We start from the raw sequence: 17,926 nt of genomic DNA, 5'->3' as shown, positions 1-17,926 counted from the left end.
TGGCCAAATTTTCTCTAGTAGTGTAAATTGCATCTTGGGTTTCCCCTGAAGAGAGATGCTACTTGTGTAGTGAGACTATCTCGGTCAACAGAGTATGGATAAAATAAAATAAGTGCAGTGGGATATTTTTCATCCTCCTGAGCTATCACCAACTCAGAGAGATGGGACCTGTGTTTAATATCCAAAGGATATTACAGACTGGAGTGTTCCATCCCCTCATGCCATTTTCTTGAGCAACTACCATATTACATGTGATACTTTTTTTTTTTTTTTTTTGCTTGCACTGGTGCTACTTGAAAAAGGAAAAAAAAGAATATTTCTACCTTTCAGTTTCATAAACAACAATGAAAACAATTGTACTTTTAAAAGGGGTAATATGCTTTTGTATGGAGATAAATTTTCATGTTGAGTGGAGGGAGAACGGGAGGGGGAATATTGTATGCAGTGAACCCACAGGATGTTAGTTAATTAAAGCTAAGTTGAAGTCCTTTGGGAGCAGTTGTTGGGGAGGTGGTGTCTGAATGGTAACCACGAATGCCATTTTGCTAGTTGGTTAAGGCTTTAATGTAAGTTGAACCATGAAAAACTATAAAAGGTGGTTATTGTCAACAGGAAATACATGTCCTTAACTAGAAGAAGGCTGATAGATTTCACTTTGTAGTACTTTGCATTTTTAGCTGAAAGGAGATTTTAATTAACTTCATGATATATGTATTCCTGACATTTTCTTTTCTGCATACTGTAGAAGGAGCTGTGGGAAGCACTTGATGTCCTCCTGTAACACTGTTGCGGTATTCTTCACTTTAAGGATCTGATGTCAATGATAGCCCAACGTTCAGCTAGTATACCAAAGCCTTTAGATCATATATGCACTGTATGTCGCACGTTCCATGCACAGGACATAGGGCATAAAGGTGACTTATAGACACAATTACCCTGAACTTCTTTGCGGACAGTCCATATGCCATCATCGGTCTGAGTGCCCTTTGCAGTGCTGAATACCTAGCTGTCAGATAAGTGTCCCATTGGGGTATTTTTCTTTTTGCTGTTGGCCTTGTTTTGTTTACCTGGAGTTTTTCATCCAAGAAGGAAAATGTCAGTGTGGGAAGTGGATTCCCCATAAGGATTGCCATAAACGGTCTTTTTTTTGTTTGGGTGCTTCCCATGACCATACCTTCTGTAGTGTTTGTAAAGTGTTTGTGCATAAGACTCTTAAAAGCCAGTTGTCTTCACTGGCCATCTGTCTTAAAAAAATAAATAAACGGAGGCTTAAACTGTTAGTCCAGGGAGTGTGGTGGAATCTATTAACTCCGAGGTTCTGTTGTTAAGCAGGCCAGCCGCCATGGGACGTCTGTCTAGAAGCAGATGAGGGCTGTGTAGGCCATCCAGTGTCTACTTCAGATTCCTCTGCCATGACCCCATTTGAGGCCGGCATGGATCCTTTCTTTCACATATCCTCTGAGGCTTTGCAAGAGTCTGCTCCGGACATAGAGGTGGAACCATGGTTGGATTATATCTGAGGGCCCTAGCGGGATTCTGCAAATTTTGGTCCAGGAAGAGGTTCCAGTGCTCTTATTGAATCTCATCAAGGGTCTGACTCTGTTTGTTAGGGATGACATTCCTGCCACGAAAAAACAAAATACTAAACATTCTTCTTGTACATCCTAAGGATCCTCAGAGAAAGGCAGGAGTTTACTCAGGACCTGTTCAATGCCCTAATGGCCCTTAAACCTCCCATGGGGTTTCTATGCCTACTCCCCCTTGGACTTCTCCTTCCCAAAGACCTAGGAACCCGATTCCTCTGATGGATTCAGTCAGTTGAAGGGTCTTTGTCCTACTTTTCCCAGATCCCTTCTCCCGTGACTGATGGCTCTGATGAAGAGGAATTCATTGTCCTGATACTCCTTTGTAGGAGCTGTCCTTTGGGGGCAGAGTAGCAATAATGAGGGAATATTTTAAGTGTGGTAGTCTTAGGTATCTGACATTCAGAAGAGGTATTATGAGCTGCTTCAGGTGGACTTGCCTAAACCGTCTGTGGTACTTCATTTGTTGGCTGCTTTGTTGGACAGCTTTATACCTGCATCTAAGACTCCTTATTCTCAGTCCCCTGCTCTTAAGGAACCTGACAGGTTCTGTAAGTTTCCTGAAGTTTGTCAATTCCTGTTTGTGTCCTCCTTTTTTTTTCCCACTACCAAGCTCCTGTATTCTGATAAGGATAATAGGGTTATGGAGAGGATTAGAAAGAAGGTCTGTATTGCAGCTACCTTGGCCTTTAGGGTAATTAATTACCAGACTCTCACAACCAGATATGCTCTGGACTTGATTGCCATTTCTGACCTCCCTAATTCTGAAGAAGTTTTTCTGTTTTGGGTTCTACCTGTCAGGTGGCTCGCCACTCTATCAAGTGCAGCTATGATGCTGCTGATGCCTCTTCCAGAGCTGCTGCCTTTGGGTCTGTCATGAGGTGTTGTTCTTGGCTTTGTCTGCAGTCATTACCCAAAGACATTAAGGCCAAGTTGACAGATGCTCCTTCAGATAATTTGGGACTGCTGCTGCTGACGATATGTTTGTCTTTTCAAGAAAAAGGTAAAGCTTTGCAAGATCTTAAACATATTTTTGTGTCCCCCATTCCTAAGTTCCAGATGAACTATCCTACTAGGTCTACTTTTGTCCATGGGCAAACTCATCAGGCCACCAAAAACAGGAAAGGTGGTAGACTAGCTCCACCTGCTAAGTCTTCTCAAGGCTGTGTGGCCCAGAAACCTCCTTTATCTGACAAGCCTGCCTCTGTTTGACATTTTAACCCACACCAACCCTTGTCCCCAGGTTCCTGTGTTCCTTTGACTGTCCCTGTCAGTTCATCACTTCAGATTATTGGGTTCTGCCCATCATCCATCAAGGTTACTTCATGGTGTGGAAATCTCTCCCTTTTTTCGGGGATTACCCAACCTCCTCAAGAACAACTTCCCCATTTCTCAGACACTCTTGGGGTCTCTGGATCAGGAAGCTATTCAGCCTGTCCCTCTTTCCCAAGTAGGAAAGAGATTCTATTCCAGAATGTTCCATGTTCCTGGAAAGGAGGCTCTTGGAGGCCATTTCTGGATCTCATCTTAGTCTACACTTTTCTCAAGGTTCCTTCCTTTTGGATACTTTCTTTTCAAACCCTGTTTCTTATTTTGTTGCCCAGGCTTTTCTGTTGTCCTTGGACCTGAAGAATGCTTACCTTCATGTTCCTATTCACCCTCTCTTCTGTTTCTTCCTCTCATTTTAAGTTCTGTGCTTTGCCGTTCATCTTCTCTACTGCCCCAAGGGTATTTGCAAAATGGCTAGCTCTTGTGATTGCCTTTTGCAGGCTTCAAGGCTTTCAGATTTTTCCTTGTCTAGATGACCTGTTGCTTCAGGCTTATTCTCCCAGTTACCTATTGCAGGCTCTGGAATTCACAATCTCTCTCCATCAAAGACTGAGGTTTACTATCAACTTCCAAAAGTCTTTCCTGACTCCCTCACAGGATCATGTGTATCTGGGCTGCAGAATTCAGACAGTGCCAATGTTAGCCTCGCTTCCGCCTCCAAAGATTTTGCCCTTGACAGCTTTCTTTCAGTCTCTTCTTCCTCGGCCTGCTGTTCAGCCAAAGAGGTTCTTCGGGCCCTAAGATTTATGACCTGTCTTATTCTAATGCTCCCTCTTGCCAGACTGCATGTGCAGAAGCTTCAGTGGTACCTCAAGTCAGTTTGGCTTCAGCATTGCCCAGCATTGCCATTGTCTGGATTTCAGAGTGCTTCTCCTTCCTTGTTTCAAGCGGGAATTTGAGTAGTGGATTCATCAACTTACCCTCAACCCAGGCCTACTGTTTCAGCCTCCATTTCCTTTTCAAGACTTGTTCACTGATGCTTCAGACATGGGAATGGTGGAATCCTGTGGTTACCAGAAACCCCCCCCCCATCAGAAGTCAGGCCATATCAACATGAAATAGATGACTGCTCTGATTCTGTCCCTTCAGGCTTTTCACCCCATGCTCTCTGAAGGTTTACACAGGCTACACTACATTGATGTGGTATGTCAACAAGCATGGGGGGACAAAGTCTTACCTTTAGTGCAGGCTGGCTTTCCAGGTCTGGGATCTGACTCTCAATTATCAGCTAACTCTTCAGGCAGTGTATATTTCTAGAGAGCACAATCTAGTGACAGACTTCTTGAGCAGGTCTAAAACACAGACTTACAAATGGATGCTTCACAGAGATGTGTTCTGGGGATGGCTCTAACTAAGGAAAACCCCAGCGATGGGCTTTTTGCCTCCCCTCTAAACAGACAGCTCCCTCTCTTCTGTTCCAGAGTGCCTTGCCACCTGACATGGAAAATGGACACACTTTCTTTTACTTTGAAGAGGATGTTTCCCATTGCCTTCCCTCTCCTTCCTCTGCAGGACTCTTGGAAGTAGAGGATTCAGCTAGACTCCCTGAAAATCTTGCTAGTGACTCCCTTTTGATCAAGATAGCACTGGTCCCCCATCGTAATGCATCTGGCCAGGGGCAATTGCCACAGTTTACCTCACCGGTTGGATCTCCTCACACAGGACAGGGGGTCACTCATCCATCCTCACTTGTCCACTGTTCAGCTGACATTGTGAGTGCTAGGGTTTTGATCTCTTTTAGGCACCTCTTTTTTTGAGGCCGTGCTCAGGGTTTTACAGGAGGCAAGAAAACCTGCAACTTGAAAGTCTTGTATGTCTGAATGGAAAAGATTTTCTGTCTGATGCCATGCTTGTAGCCAGGACCCTTTTTCAGCGGGGGTCTTTCTGGTTCTCTCCTATTTGTGAGAGTTGCTCCAGTCTGTCTTGGCCTATTCTTCTATAAAGGCACATTTTTCAGCTGTTTCTGCCCATCTGCCCTTGAATCCTTCTTTTGGCTTCTCATTTTGAGGTAAAACACTTTCTTAAAGGTGTCCTTAATCTTAGACCAGCAATGGAATCCTATTTCTCCTCCTTGGGGTCTTAGTTTTGTTTTGGAAAAATTGACTTTGGCTCATTTTGAGCCTGCAGGTTTAGCTTTTCTGTAGTGCTGTACTTGGAAGACTGTCTGTCTTATTGCTTGCTCTTACTTCTGCTCGGTATGTTTCTGAGCTTCAGGCCCTTATGACCATTCCTCCTTTTCTTGTTTTTTTCACAGGGACAGGAGGTCTCTTCATACTAATCCTCCTTTCATGCCAAAGGCTTTTAACAAGTTGTTCTTGAATCAGGCAGTTCAGCTCCCTCCCTTTTTTTTCCTTTTCCTCAGTCTGCTAGTGAGAGGGTCCTGCATACCTTGGATTTGCACAGACAGCTCAGGTATTAGTGTTTATTTTCATCACAGTGCATTAGGTGTGACTGTTTCTAAGCAAACCATCTCCTTCTTGATATCCAAGGCCATTTCCTTTTGTTGTTTTCATGGCAAGTGCCTGTTTATTTCCATTAGAGTTCATTCCACTAGGGCTGTTGCCTCTTGGGCTTAATGCATGGGTTTGCATACTTAATTCCACCCTTGAAGCTGCTGCTTGGCCTTCAGTGCATACCCTTACTAAGCATTATAAATTGGATATAGTTACTATGGTCAGAGCAGGTTTTGCTAGGGCCATCCTGCATGGATTTGTTTTGGGCTCTTCCCAGCCTTCCACCTCCCACTCCTTTTATTGATCTTTTGTACTCTTCTTAAAGTGATGAGTTCTGCAACAGTGATAACGGGTTCAGGCACCTAGGTAGCGAGACATTTCCCTGTGGTACATTTGACTGGCGACACATGGCTGAAGTGACAGTCAGCTGCAGAGAAATATGGCTGTTTGCAAATTCCCTGTGGGCAAAGAGAAGCACATACTGCCATGCTCACAGCTTTAATAACCAAATGCATGGAGGCAGAAGAAGTAATGAGTGTTGTGCTCAGTTTAGAGTACATACTTGTGTAACTACAACATGTGGAAGTGTGCTACAGCATGGAGGAAATCCTGCAGGCTACTGTAGTCACATTTATGCTCCAGTATGTGTTTTAGGTAATGTTCCCTAGAGAATGTAAAGGGGGTAATGGTCCACACACACTGATTTATAAAGGTACTGCCCTTTGTGCACTGCATTTGTACTGCCACTGATATGCCCTCTGGCCAGCCTGCTGCTGATGCCTGCCATATTGCCTGCTGTCTCATGTTCCCTTGGGGACCATGGACATTGTTTTCCGTCTGTGACTTTGGTTCTTGTAGTTGTGGGCATGGCAACACATTCTTCTCTTTGCCCACAGGGAATTTGCAAACAGCCATATTTCTCTGCTGCTAACTGTCAGTTCAGCCTTGTGTCCCCAGTCAGATGTGCCACAGGGAAACGTCTCGCTGCCTAGGTGCCTGAACCCAGTGATAAGACACTGAGCTAATCGGAGGAAAGGCACTGAGTAAACTGATCTGTGATATATAACATTAAGTATCCTGTTTTTTTTTTTTTTTTTTTTTTTTTTGCTTATTTTTACGAGTTATTTATAGCACTTTTATTGTCTGCATTTACTTTTCTAGCTAGTTTCACTGTGTGTGAGATCAACTAGAAGTTTTCTACAATTGTTAAGCATCTGGTTGGGGTTGTTTGATGTTCCTCGTGTTTCACTGTTGCAGTCATTACACTTGGGTTATCCTGCTGGCAGGCTACCCACAGTCGGCCTGAATTCCAAAGTCCTGGTCCGGCGTCGGTTGCTGTCGCCTCTTCCCTGACATCAGAGCGCCAGGGGTATACAAGATGCAACCGACGCCATTTTCTTCAGTCTTTTTTGCCGCGCAGTGCCCGAAACAAAAGCAAGTTCGCAAGTGCCGGTTGGCCGACTCCTGAGATTTTCGAAATTGAATTTCAGATCCAAAGTCTTCAATAAAGCTAAGTACCCTGTTGGGGAAACTTTTTTCTTGCTCCAGACCGATGTCAGAAAAAGTTAACAATTGTCTTTCTTGTGGGAAGCAAATACTTCATAAGGATTTTCATTCTTATTGTATTCCTTGCCTAGGCCCTGACCACGACATTGCTAGTTGTCGGTTTTGTGCTAGATTTAACCAACGCACTATTAAGCATCGGTACGATTTTGCATTTCATTACTTTGGCCGAAGGTTTAACTATATAATGCCGTCAGAACAGCTGACGACCGGAGTTCATAAAAAGTGCAAGGAAAAATGAAAGGACAGGCATCCGAGGTCCAAAAACGACGACGAAGCCTCTTCTTGGCCAGTTGTCAGTCCGCCGGTTCTCAGTGAGGCGCTTTCGCAGCCCCTGACACCTGCTACCTCAGAGCCACAGAGACCGCCTCTGACTCCCACGTGGAGACAACTAGGCCTCTGGATACTCAAGGTATTGGGCCTTCGGAAACTGATACCTCAGATGGGTCTGGAGCCACTGAGCAGGCATCGGCTTCTGAGGGTGTTTTCAGACCTACACAGCTTTATATCAAGCCAACTTCAGCATCCAAGACTGACTAAAACAGCTTTAAAGACAAGGAAACAAGTACAGCATTCTCCAGGACAGACTTCCATGCCTAAGAAACAGATGCTCAAAATGGCCGAAGACCTAATTACTTTGATCAGAGGTTCCCATCCCCCTCCTGATAAGAGGCCTAGGCAAGACACTGAATATGATTCCTCTGATCAGGTTTCCATTTCCTCCGACTCCTCTTCAGAACAGGGATACTCTGTCTTCCTCAGTATGAGGATTCTGATGCTGAAGAATCTATTCCTTCAGCTTCTCCTCCTGAGGATTATTTCTTTGGGGAAACCCTGCATACCATGAGGGAGAATTTCCACTGGGAGAGAGCCAAAATTACTCAGAATCTAAGAAAAGGCTCAGAGACTTTCTTCTTCTACCTCAGCACAGACCTCTTGTTATTCCACCTGTTCTAGACATTGTAGATGTATTTTCAGAGTCCGGACTGTCCCCTGACTCTCTACCTCCTGCACCTGTTAAGCCAGACAGATACTACAGGGTTCCAGATTCTCATAAATTTCTATATAAAAACCCTGCTGCTGACCCAGAGACTATTTCTCAGGGTCCCAAAGGGCTCAAGGCCTCTACTGCAAAAAACCCTGTCCCCTCAGATAGGGATTCAAGGGCACTGGACAGATGGGGAAAAAAGTTTACACTTCTGCTACCTTGGCTGTAAGGGCTTTAAACTGTCAGTTTCATATGCTTAAATATCAGTAATACTTAATGTCACTGCTAAAACAGAAAATGTTGACAAATTCTGAATGTTCTGAGAACAAGGAAATGCAAGATTTATTGCATGCAGCTGAACAAGTGGGAAAGCACACTTTGCAATGTGGTTTTGATTCACTGGAAGCCTCTTGCAGGGCCACCGTTACAGGTTCTCTCATTTAGAAGGCGTGCTTGGTTAAAGGAACAGAATCTGCCTGATCATGTTAAAGCAAAATTATTGGATGTTCCATTACAGCATGATACTTTGTTTGGTGTTAAGGCAGAAGAAGTGTTGAAGAAAATGGAGGATAAAGCTATATCTATGCAGACAGTAAAGGCTTTCTTACAGGTACAGCCACCCAGATGTAGCAGGAACTGGCCTTCTAAGAATTGGTCCTTTCCAGTGTCAGGCCACAAAGAGGCAGATACAGACGCCCTAGAGGCAGACAACGGCCCCAGGGCTCATACAGGCCCAAACAATGGGGTGCTTCTACCAGTGGAGAAGACAAACCACAGCCATATAGGAAACAGTCCCAATGACTTCCCTCTGCTAATGCCAAGCACTTATCTTCTGGCAGCCCCTTTAGGGGGAAAACTAGCACTTTTTTTTCCCAAAATTGGCACATGATCACCCAGAACAAATTGGTCCTGAATATAATTTCTCAAGGCTACAGGTTCCATTTTCACACCCTGCCAAGGGCAAACAGAATGCCAGACCTGCCACACAGTCAATGGGCAGAGGCTCAAAAACAAGTTTCAGCCCTCATGGACATGAGGGCCATTCAGCGAGTGCCACAGCAAGAGCAGGGACTAGGATTTTACTCGAGACTCTTCTTGTTGCCCAGAAAGGACAATGCATGGAGACCAATACTGGATCTGTCTATTCTAAACACATTTCTGGATATTCCGAAATTCAAAATCTTGACTCTGTAGCAGCTTCTGCCCATGCTGGGCAAGAAGGCATGGCTTGTGACTTTAGACCTAAAAGAGGCATACCTGCATGTCCCAATCAGGCATTCATGCAGAAGATACCTCAGATTTGTAGCTGACTCAATGCACTACCAATTCTCTGCACTGCCCTTTGGCTTATCTACTGCGCCCAGGGTCTTCACAAAATGCCTGGCACCATTAATTGCATTTTGCAGACAAAGAGGAATACAAATTTATCCTTACTTGGACAGTTGCCTTATTCAAGCAGAGAACAAGGGCATCTGGCATTTGTAAAAAGATTAATAACATGCCTAGGGTACACAGTAAATGAAAAGAAATCAAAACTAGTACCCTCACAAGAGGTAATATTCCTGGGTGCAAGCTTAAATACAACTGCCCAGATGGCTTATCTCACGCCAGACAAAGACAACTGACCTACTTATTTCAAAATGTTGGCAGCAAAGTCCCAGTTATCTGCAAGAAAAATTCTGCAGGCTTTGGGCTTCATGGCATCATGCATTTTGCTAATTCCATAGGCAAGACTGCATATGAGGAAACTACAATGGTATCTAAAAAGTGTTTGGACTCAACATTGCCACAGCCTGGAAACAATAATTACCCTCATTCCCTGCCTGCAACAGGAGTTTCGATGGTGGGTAGAGGCCTGTCACCACAACAAGGGACAGCCTTTCAGTTTACCCACAGCCAGGCAGACATTAACAACAGATGCATCAGATTATGCCTGGGGGGCCCATATGGCAGGAAGATGTTTTCAGGGCACATGGTCCGCAAGCCAAATGCATCTACATATCAGTCAAAAAGAGATGCTAGCTGTTCAAAATGCCCTGACAGCCTTCAAGGATCTACTTCTTCCAGAACAACTATTGATAAAGACGGACAATACTACAGTCATGTGGTACATAAACAAGCAGGGAGGCACACATTCCTACCCCCTCTGCAGACTAGCCATGACTTTGTGGGACACAGCATTGACTTACCAAGTACATCTGCAAGCACAATACCTGCCAGGAAGGATAAATTCTCTGGCAGACTAAATAAGCAGAAACCTAATGGAACCCCACGAGTGGAAATTGGATCCACAAGTCTTCAGCATGATAACAAGGAACTGGGGATGCCCGGACATAGACCCATTTGCCTCGCCTCACAACTGCCAACTACAGAAATTCTGCACAAGGACTTATCACAAGCTAGCATGAAAAGTGGATGTTCTTATCTTTCAGCTGGAAAAACTTAACAGTATATGCCTTTCCCCCACAGCCTCTCCTCCCCAAGGTACTCCTAAAGGTCAGACAAGAGAAGCCAAAAATGATACTGACTGCCCCAGACTGGTCCCACCAGCACTGGTACCCAATCCTAAAGAGCTTGTCTCTATGCCCAGCCTGGACATTGCCTCAAATTCCTCACTTATTGACCCAATAAAACAGTCAGATCCTGCACAGCCATATCAGGACCGTAAACCTGGCAGCATGGCGGATAATGTAACCATTCAAAACACGCCTCTGTCTAAAGCAGTGATGTATGTTATTTTGGAGGCCAGGAGGCCTAGCACCAGAAAATCTTATGCAGAAAAATGGAAGAGATTCTGTGCTTCGAACCAGGCACAAGGAATTGACACGATTGTACCAAATATTCCTCAGATTTTACAATACTTAACTGAGATGCTGAACAAAGGCCTGTCCTTTTCCTAAATTAAGATTCATGCCTCTGCCATTTCAGCTCACTACAATACAGGACCACCTCTTTTTTTTTTCTCCTCCATTACTAAGGCAGTACCTCAGAGGGGCCAAAAACATAAGGCCTCCAAGGAGAGCACCAATACCGGCATGGGATCTAAATTATGTCTTGGAAAAACTCACACTGCCTCCTTTTGAGCCAGCCTCTACAGCTGATATAAAATTCTTATCTTGGAAAACAGCTCTGCTCCTAGCAATAACCTCTGCAAGACGAGTCTCCGAGTTACAGGCACTCATGGCTGTGGAGCCCTTTATCATTTTCCATCAAGACAGGGTTTCTCTGAGGATTAATCCGACATTTATGCCTAAGGTAATGTCCAGTGTGGCCCTGAATCAAACCGTTCATTTGCCTACCTTTTATCCAAACCCACAGAATAAGGGTGAGAGACTTCTGCATTATTTGGACATTCAAAGGCAGCTACGCTTCTACTTGGACAGAACCAAAGCTTTCAGAAAGACTGAGCAACTTCTAGTGGCATATGCTGCAGGATCAGATATATGCTGCAGGATCAGAAGGAAAGGCTATCTCAAAGCAGACTATTTCAATATGGATAGGCCACTGCATTCGTTTCTGCTATTCACAGTATGGCAAATCAGTGCCTAAGGGCATTAGGCCACATTCAACCAGAGGAGCAGCCACTTCAGCAGCCTTCCTCAGAGGAGTACCTACCAAAGACATCTTAGAGGCTGCAACTTGGAGTTCAGTGCACACTTTTACAAAGCACTATCATTTACCTCTCTACTCTAAATCTAGAGCAGGCTTTGCCACTGCAGTTCTGCATGGCCTCATAGCCTCTCCTAATCCTATTTAGCCCCAGCCGCCCAACCTTAGCTTTGGGATTCAACCCAATTGTAATGACTGCAACAGTGAAATACGATGAACAAAGTACAGTTGTGTACCTACCATAAATGTAGATGTTAGAGTGTATTCACTGTTTCAGTCCAGGTTACCCATCCACCATCCCCCTTTCCTTTGCTGGGCCTCATCTGTACTTCTCTAGTCTATACAACCTATGTGGTGTATTTGCTTATAGATGAAGGTAGAGTTTTACTTTACTGCATGCATGTTTATTGGCATAAAATTAGCCTACCCTTTCGGGGGCACCTGACATCTGGGGCAAGAAAAACTGAAGAAAATGACATCTGATGCATCTTTTATACCCCTGGCGCACTGACATCAGGAAAGAGGCGACAGCAACTGACGCCAGACCAAGACTTTGGAATTCAGGCCGACTGCGGGTAGCCTGCCAGCAGGATAACCCAGTTGCAATGACTGCAACAGTGAACACACTCGAACATCTACATTTATGGTAGATACACAGCAGTACTTTCTTTGGTTAACAATGTTCGCAGATGACTGCAAACTAGGAGCCATAATAAAAACTAATGATGTGGACATCCTACAAAAGGGCCTCACTGAGACAAATACCTGGTGTCAAAGCCATGGCTTCAAGCTCAATGCCAAAAAGTTCATAGTCATCCCTTTTGGTAAAAACTCTGTACCCATGTACGGCCACATAGATGGTAGTCTACTTAACACCGAAAGTGTGAGACCTTGGGACGCAGGTGGACAATAATCTCTCCTTTGATAATCACATCACCACAGTAGTCAGTAAATCCTTCTACGTGGCACACCTCATCACTAAAGGTTTCTCATCCAGGAAATAAGAGGTCGTTGTTCCCCTCTACTCATCACTCATTAGAGCCATTATAGAGTACAACACCCCTTTTGGTATGTACCTCACAAGATATCTACAACAACTGGAAAGGCCACAGAAATACCTCACAAAGAGGATTACCGGCCTCAAACAGATGCCCTACGCAGAGCGTCTCAAACTCTAGCTTTACTCTCTCGCATATCGCCTACTCAGAGGCAGTCTCTGCCTAACATACAAAGCTATGTCAAACCCAGAGCTGTTGGACAAGCTCCACATAAAGAAATCCCAATCCCCTCAGAGCTACATGCTCTAGGGACGTAAACCTTGTCACTCCAATAAACCGAACATGCTGGAGGGCTAGATTCCTGTCCCAGTGACTTTCCATACTCTGGAACAAACTACCTATCTATATCAAACAAAGCTCCTCATTGGCTCTCTTCAAGAAAAATCTTGATGATTGGATGGGAGATAGGAAATTCACCCCGGGGATCACTTCTGTGGTTCTGCTCGACAGGGGCACAGGAAAATAATTCTCTGAAGTTGTTAATCTTCTTCCATTCCTCACTGATGGGTACTGTTCCAAACCCTCGAAACCGAGTCGGCCAAATGCCAAGCTAGCGTACACCAAACGCTCGAGCCACGCTACTACTCACAATGCCCTTCATCCCATACCTCAGATCTCGTTTGCCGCGCAGCCATATAGCAGCGTTTTCACCGAGCTCTCCAGCTAAGTAGTTTTGAATTATTCAAACTTGTATTTCTTCCAAAATTCTTTCTTATAGTCTAGCTCTACCCACAGGTATTCCTTTTCTTACCATTGTTGGTATTTTCTTGCCTTTTCTTTACTTTTACCACCTTGTGGTAACTCTTCATACCATTGCTGGTAGTCTGGCTCTTTTTCTCCTTCTTTTCTCTGAGCGAGTGTTAGTATGTCTGAGAAAAAGGGTACTTCAGGTTTTAAACATTGCATGTCGTGCAGTGGTAAATTACCTAACAGTGACTTGCATTTTAAATGCGTTTTATTGTTTGGGTGTCTCGCATCTTTCTGTGACTCCCCCATGTGATATTTGTGCAAGTTTTAGTCAACGGACATTGAATGAATGGCGCAACAAGTTGATTTTGAAAGGATTGCTTTCCTCTCCTTTCTCTGAGGCTATTTCTGTGGAGGTCTCAACCCCTCCAGGCAAGGATAAGAAGCGCCCTCACTCAGACCCTTCTTCACCGGCTGGTGATGAGGGCAAAAATCATCGATCGAAGACTGGTAGATCTTCCTCTGAGCATCGACTCGCTGTCTCGGTGCCACCGATTTTGGCACCTAGCACAGTTTCTGGGAAGTCTGAATTGTCAATGCTGGGCTCGGCACCAACGACTACTGAACCGATGGTTTCTTCGGTTCCGACCAGTCTGGTTCAGGACACTTCAGCACCGACCTCACCTTTACAGGCTCTGGCTCCGACCTCTGATCCGATTTTGACTATTACCCCGATTGTGACTTAGGCTCCGAGTTCCCTCTAGGTGTGACTTTACCGTTTACGCAATTCAAATCAGAATCCTCAGCTCCGTTGAGTTCATTACCACAGACCAGATATTCGTCTTCTGTGGACCCGTTTGCCGAGCAACCCTACAGTCCTTTTCTGGACCGGCCTGAATCCCCTTCCGGGATATCGATTAGGTTTGCCAGGAGCGTGTCCGAAATAGACATTGTTCGTCTCGTGGATCAGGTATTGACTGCAAGAGGAATCTCCAGACCCTGTTCCGCTCCGGGTGTTGGGATTCTTCCTCCTCGACTCCTTCGTATTCTCCTGATGGGGATCTTTTGGTCCCAAGGCCCCATTGCTTTCAACGGGACCCTTTCCTTTGGTGCCGACTGCTTTGATGCCTGAAGCATCGAAGTCCTGGTGGGCTTCAGTTCCGACGACAGCTCACCTTACTTAACCCTTTGCTTCGGGGGTGGAATATTCGGTTCCGGCCCCGGCATCGACGGCCTTCTCTGTTCCGAGAGTTATTTTCACACTGAACCCTTCTCAAATGTCAGTCTTGGAGGTGGGCCATTTGGAGTGGGGTGTGACTCCGGTTCAGATTCAGTCCTCTTCGGTTCCGGGCTCCCATCCCTCTTCGGGTGGGCCCGCCTTCCAGATTATGGAGGGGCGCTGGCGGCTAACAATCCTCCTCCTTCAGCTTTGCCTTTTGTTCCTCCTGTTACTCAGCCATTGCCAGCCCTTTGCAGGGGACCACTAATCCAAAGCACCCCCTTTCCGAGGCTTCTTCAGACATTCCTACCGAAGAGCCCCCTCGGAAGAGGGTGTGCAAAAGAAAACACATGGACTCGCCTGAAGAGTCCCTTACTGAGGATACGGATTACGATGATGGGGAAGGTTCCCCTAGATCACCCCCTGACTATGTTTCCTTTGGGGACATCTTGGAGATTTTGAGTCAGCGGGGTGACTGGAAATCTTCCACTCCTTCTCCGGAGGAATCCGTATTCTTACAAGCTTTCCGTTCCCAGCCCACTATGTCCTGGGTGACCCCTCCTGCAGATGAGTTGGTCAAATTCATCGTGCAGTGAGCGTGGAAGAGTCCAAATTCAGTAGAAGCTTTCCCCAGGAGATCAGACAAAGTACTTTCTTCTCCAGAAGATCAAACCCATTGGTCGAAAGGCTTGCCAGATGGCTGTGGTGGTGGCGGCCACAAAGAAGGACTTGGCAGAAGAGAGTCCGGCTGTTCATCTGCCCAACAGGGAGTCCCGGGCGGTGGACAGGCTAGGGAAGCGAGTCTTTGCTGCAGCGACCTTTGCCGTGCATTCGCTGAATTTCTTGGCACACTTTGAGACTACAGAGAGACCTTATTTCCGAACTCTCTGGTAGCCTCGCGGGTCAAGTGTCGGATGGAGCACGTGACAAAGTGGCCTCCCAACTTGCCACCCTTGAAGCAATTTTCAAATTCCTCCATGAGGTTGCTCTCCCACGCAACCAAAGGAGCAGCTAGAGCAGCAGGTGCTGGCGTGGTTGTCCGACATCATGCCTGGATGTGCATTTCTGACCTACCAGATTCTTTAAAGTCTTCCTTTTTGAAAGCCCCTATTGAGCCCTCTGCACTCTTTGGTTCTAAGGTCAAGGATACTTTGGCCAGGTGCAAGCAGGACGGAAAGCCCTTGTCTGTCATGGGCCTGCGCGTCTCCAAACCTTAGCGTTCCTTCTCCAGGAATCAGAGGAGTGGAAAGTTGTGGCACAAGAAGTCTCGAGGTTTCTTTCGTGACGCACGTGGCGAAGACTCCTCCAGAGGCAGAGGAGGGTCTGACGGTGGAAGACATCCTTTTAGGCGCAGAGGGGGGGGTTACTGTAATCAGGGCTCCAGAAATTCTTTCTTCGGTAGGCCCTATCAGTGCTCCTGAAGCGTTGCCCGATTGCTTTCCTCTGGAAGCAGTCGTGGCACGTTTCTCTCTGCACCAAGCAGCCTGGTCCTCCATTACCGACCATCTATGGGTGCAGAGAATTATCACAAGAGGCTATCACATTCCCCTCAAATCCTTTACAAGACCTCAATTCTCCCTTCCCGATGTTCCACCCAGTCAAAGGGAGGAGGCAGCTTCCGAAATCGAGAAGCTTCTTCTAAAGTGAGTCATCCAAAAGGTCCCCCCAGATCAATGAGGATTAGGATTCTACTCCAAACTCTCTTTGGTGCCAAAGAAGACAGGGGAACTGGAGGCCCATTATGGATCTCGGTCGTTTGAACGAGTCAGTTATACAGACCAAGTTCCGCATGATCACTATTCAATCCATCCTTCCATACCTTCGGGAGGGTGTGTGGATGTGCTCTCCAGATCTCCGGGATGCGTATTACCACATAAAAATGGACAAACGCTCCAGGAGGCTTTTGCACTTCCAGCTGGGAGCCAATCATTTTCAATTCAGAGCCCTGCCTTTCGGTATCTTGATGGCCCCCAGAGTATTCACGAAATGTCTAGCAGTGGTGACGGCTCACTTGAGACTGCATGGATTCCAGGTGTTTCCTTATCTGGACGATTGGCTCCTCTCTGTCCCCACCGAGCGTCTACTGACCAGGGCCCCTGCGCCACACTCTGTCTCTGATGGAGTCTCTGGGTATTACTATCAGTTGGGAAAAATTAAACCTTCAGCCCTCACAACAATTGAAATTCATAGGGGCTATGTTTAACACTCAGCTGGGTCTAATATCTCTTCCTCATCACAGGCTCTTAAGACTGAGAACGCAAGTGCAAGTGATACTTGACCGCAGGAAAGTGTCTGCAAGGGAAGTTTTGCAGGCTGTGGGTTCCATGGCAGCAAGCATTCCCATTGTTCCATTGGCCAGGCTTCATATGCGCCTGTTACAATGGCTTCTTCAAACTCAATGGATACACAATCATCATCCCTTGAACGCACTAATCCTCATCATCGATCTTTGCAAGCAGGATCTCCTCTGGTGGATGAAAGTCTTTGGTGTTGCCCCTTTCAACCTCTTCAGCCCAGCGCCACGGTGACTACGGACACTTCCCTGATAGGGTGGGGGGGCCATTTTCAGGGAAGATCTGTTCAAGGCACGTGGTCTCCTCTAGAAGTTGACTTACACATCAACGTTCTAGAGCTCAGAGCTGTGTTACTAGCTCTCCACCCTCTTCTTCCTCTCGGACCGATTGCTATACAGTCCGACAACATGTCTGTGGTCTGGTACATCAACAAGCAGGGAGGGACCAGATCTTACCCCCTTTGCTGCGAAGCCATGAGAATTTGGCAATGGGCAATAGCTACCAACCATTTCCTGATTGCTACACACATCTCGGGGAGTACCAACGTGATTGCGGACAGGCTGAGCAGATGCATCCTGCTTCCTCACGAATGGTCTCTCAACCCGGAAGTGGCGGAGAAAAATTTCAGCTGCTGGGGCCGGCCTTGCTGCAATCTGTTTGCCTCATCCTCCAGTACGAAGTGGAGCAGCTACTTTGCCCTCTTTCCTCTGCAGGGGGAGTCCCCGAGAGATGCTCTGACTCTTGATTGGCCCACGTGTCTCCTGTACGCTTATCCTCCCATCCTCTTGATACCCTTGGTCTTAAGGAAAGCTACTCGATTGAGAAGCAGAATGATTCTCATTGCCTCATTCTGGCCTCGTCAGGTTTGGTTCCCCTTCCTTCAGCCACACCTGCTCCGACCCCCTTGGATTCTAGACTTCCATCAGGATCTCATCTCTCACCCCCAAGGGTTGTCGTCTCCAAATCTGGCCACTCTCAAACTGACAGCTTGGATGCTGCACTTCCGTTAGTAGCCAGGCTTGAGTCACTTTATTCTCTGGTACGGAATATTATTTTGGCCTTCCCTCAAACCTTCTGCCAGAAAACTTTATAAAGACAAGTGGAAACGTTTTTCCTTATGGGCACAAGAGCTGTCTCTGGATC

At 46.1% G+C, this 17,926-nt stretch overlaps 1 protein-coding gene across 2 annotated transcripts in view; it reads left to right on the top strand.

The window, feature by feature from the left end:
• RRP7A (ribosomal RNA processing 7 homolog A) overlaps positions 1-17,926 on the top strand; it is a 269,296-nt gene that overhangs the window by 72,021 nt on the left and 179,349 nt on the right. The gene's annotated exons all lie outside the window — the stretch shown is intronic.

Source organism: Protopterus annectens, chromosome 1.part1 (genome assembly GCF_019279795.1).
Source record: "Protopterus annectens isolate FY-2018-M chromosome 1.part1, PAN1.0, whole genome shotgun sequence".
NCBI classification, from domain to species: Eukaryota; Metazoa; Chordata; order Ceratodontiformes; family Protopteridae; genus Protopterus; species Protopterus annectens.
This window is presented reverse-complemented; position numbering and strand designations above follow the sequence as displayed.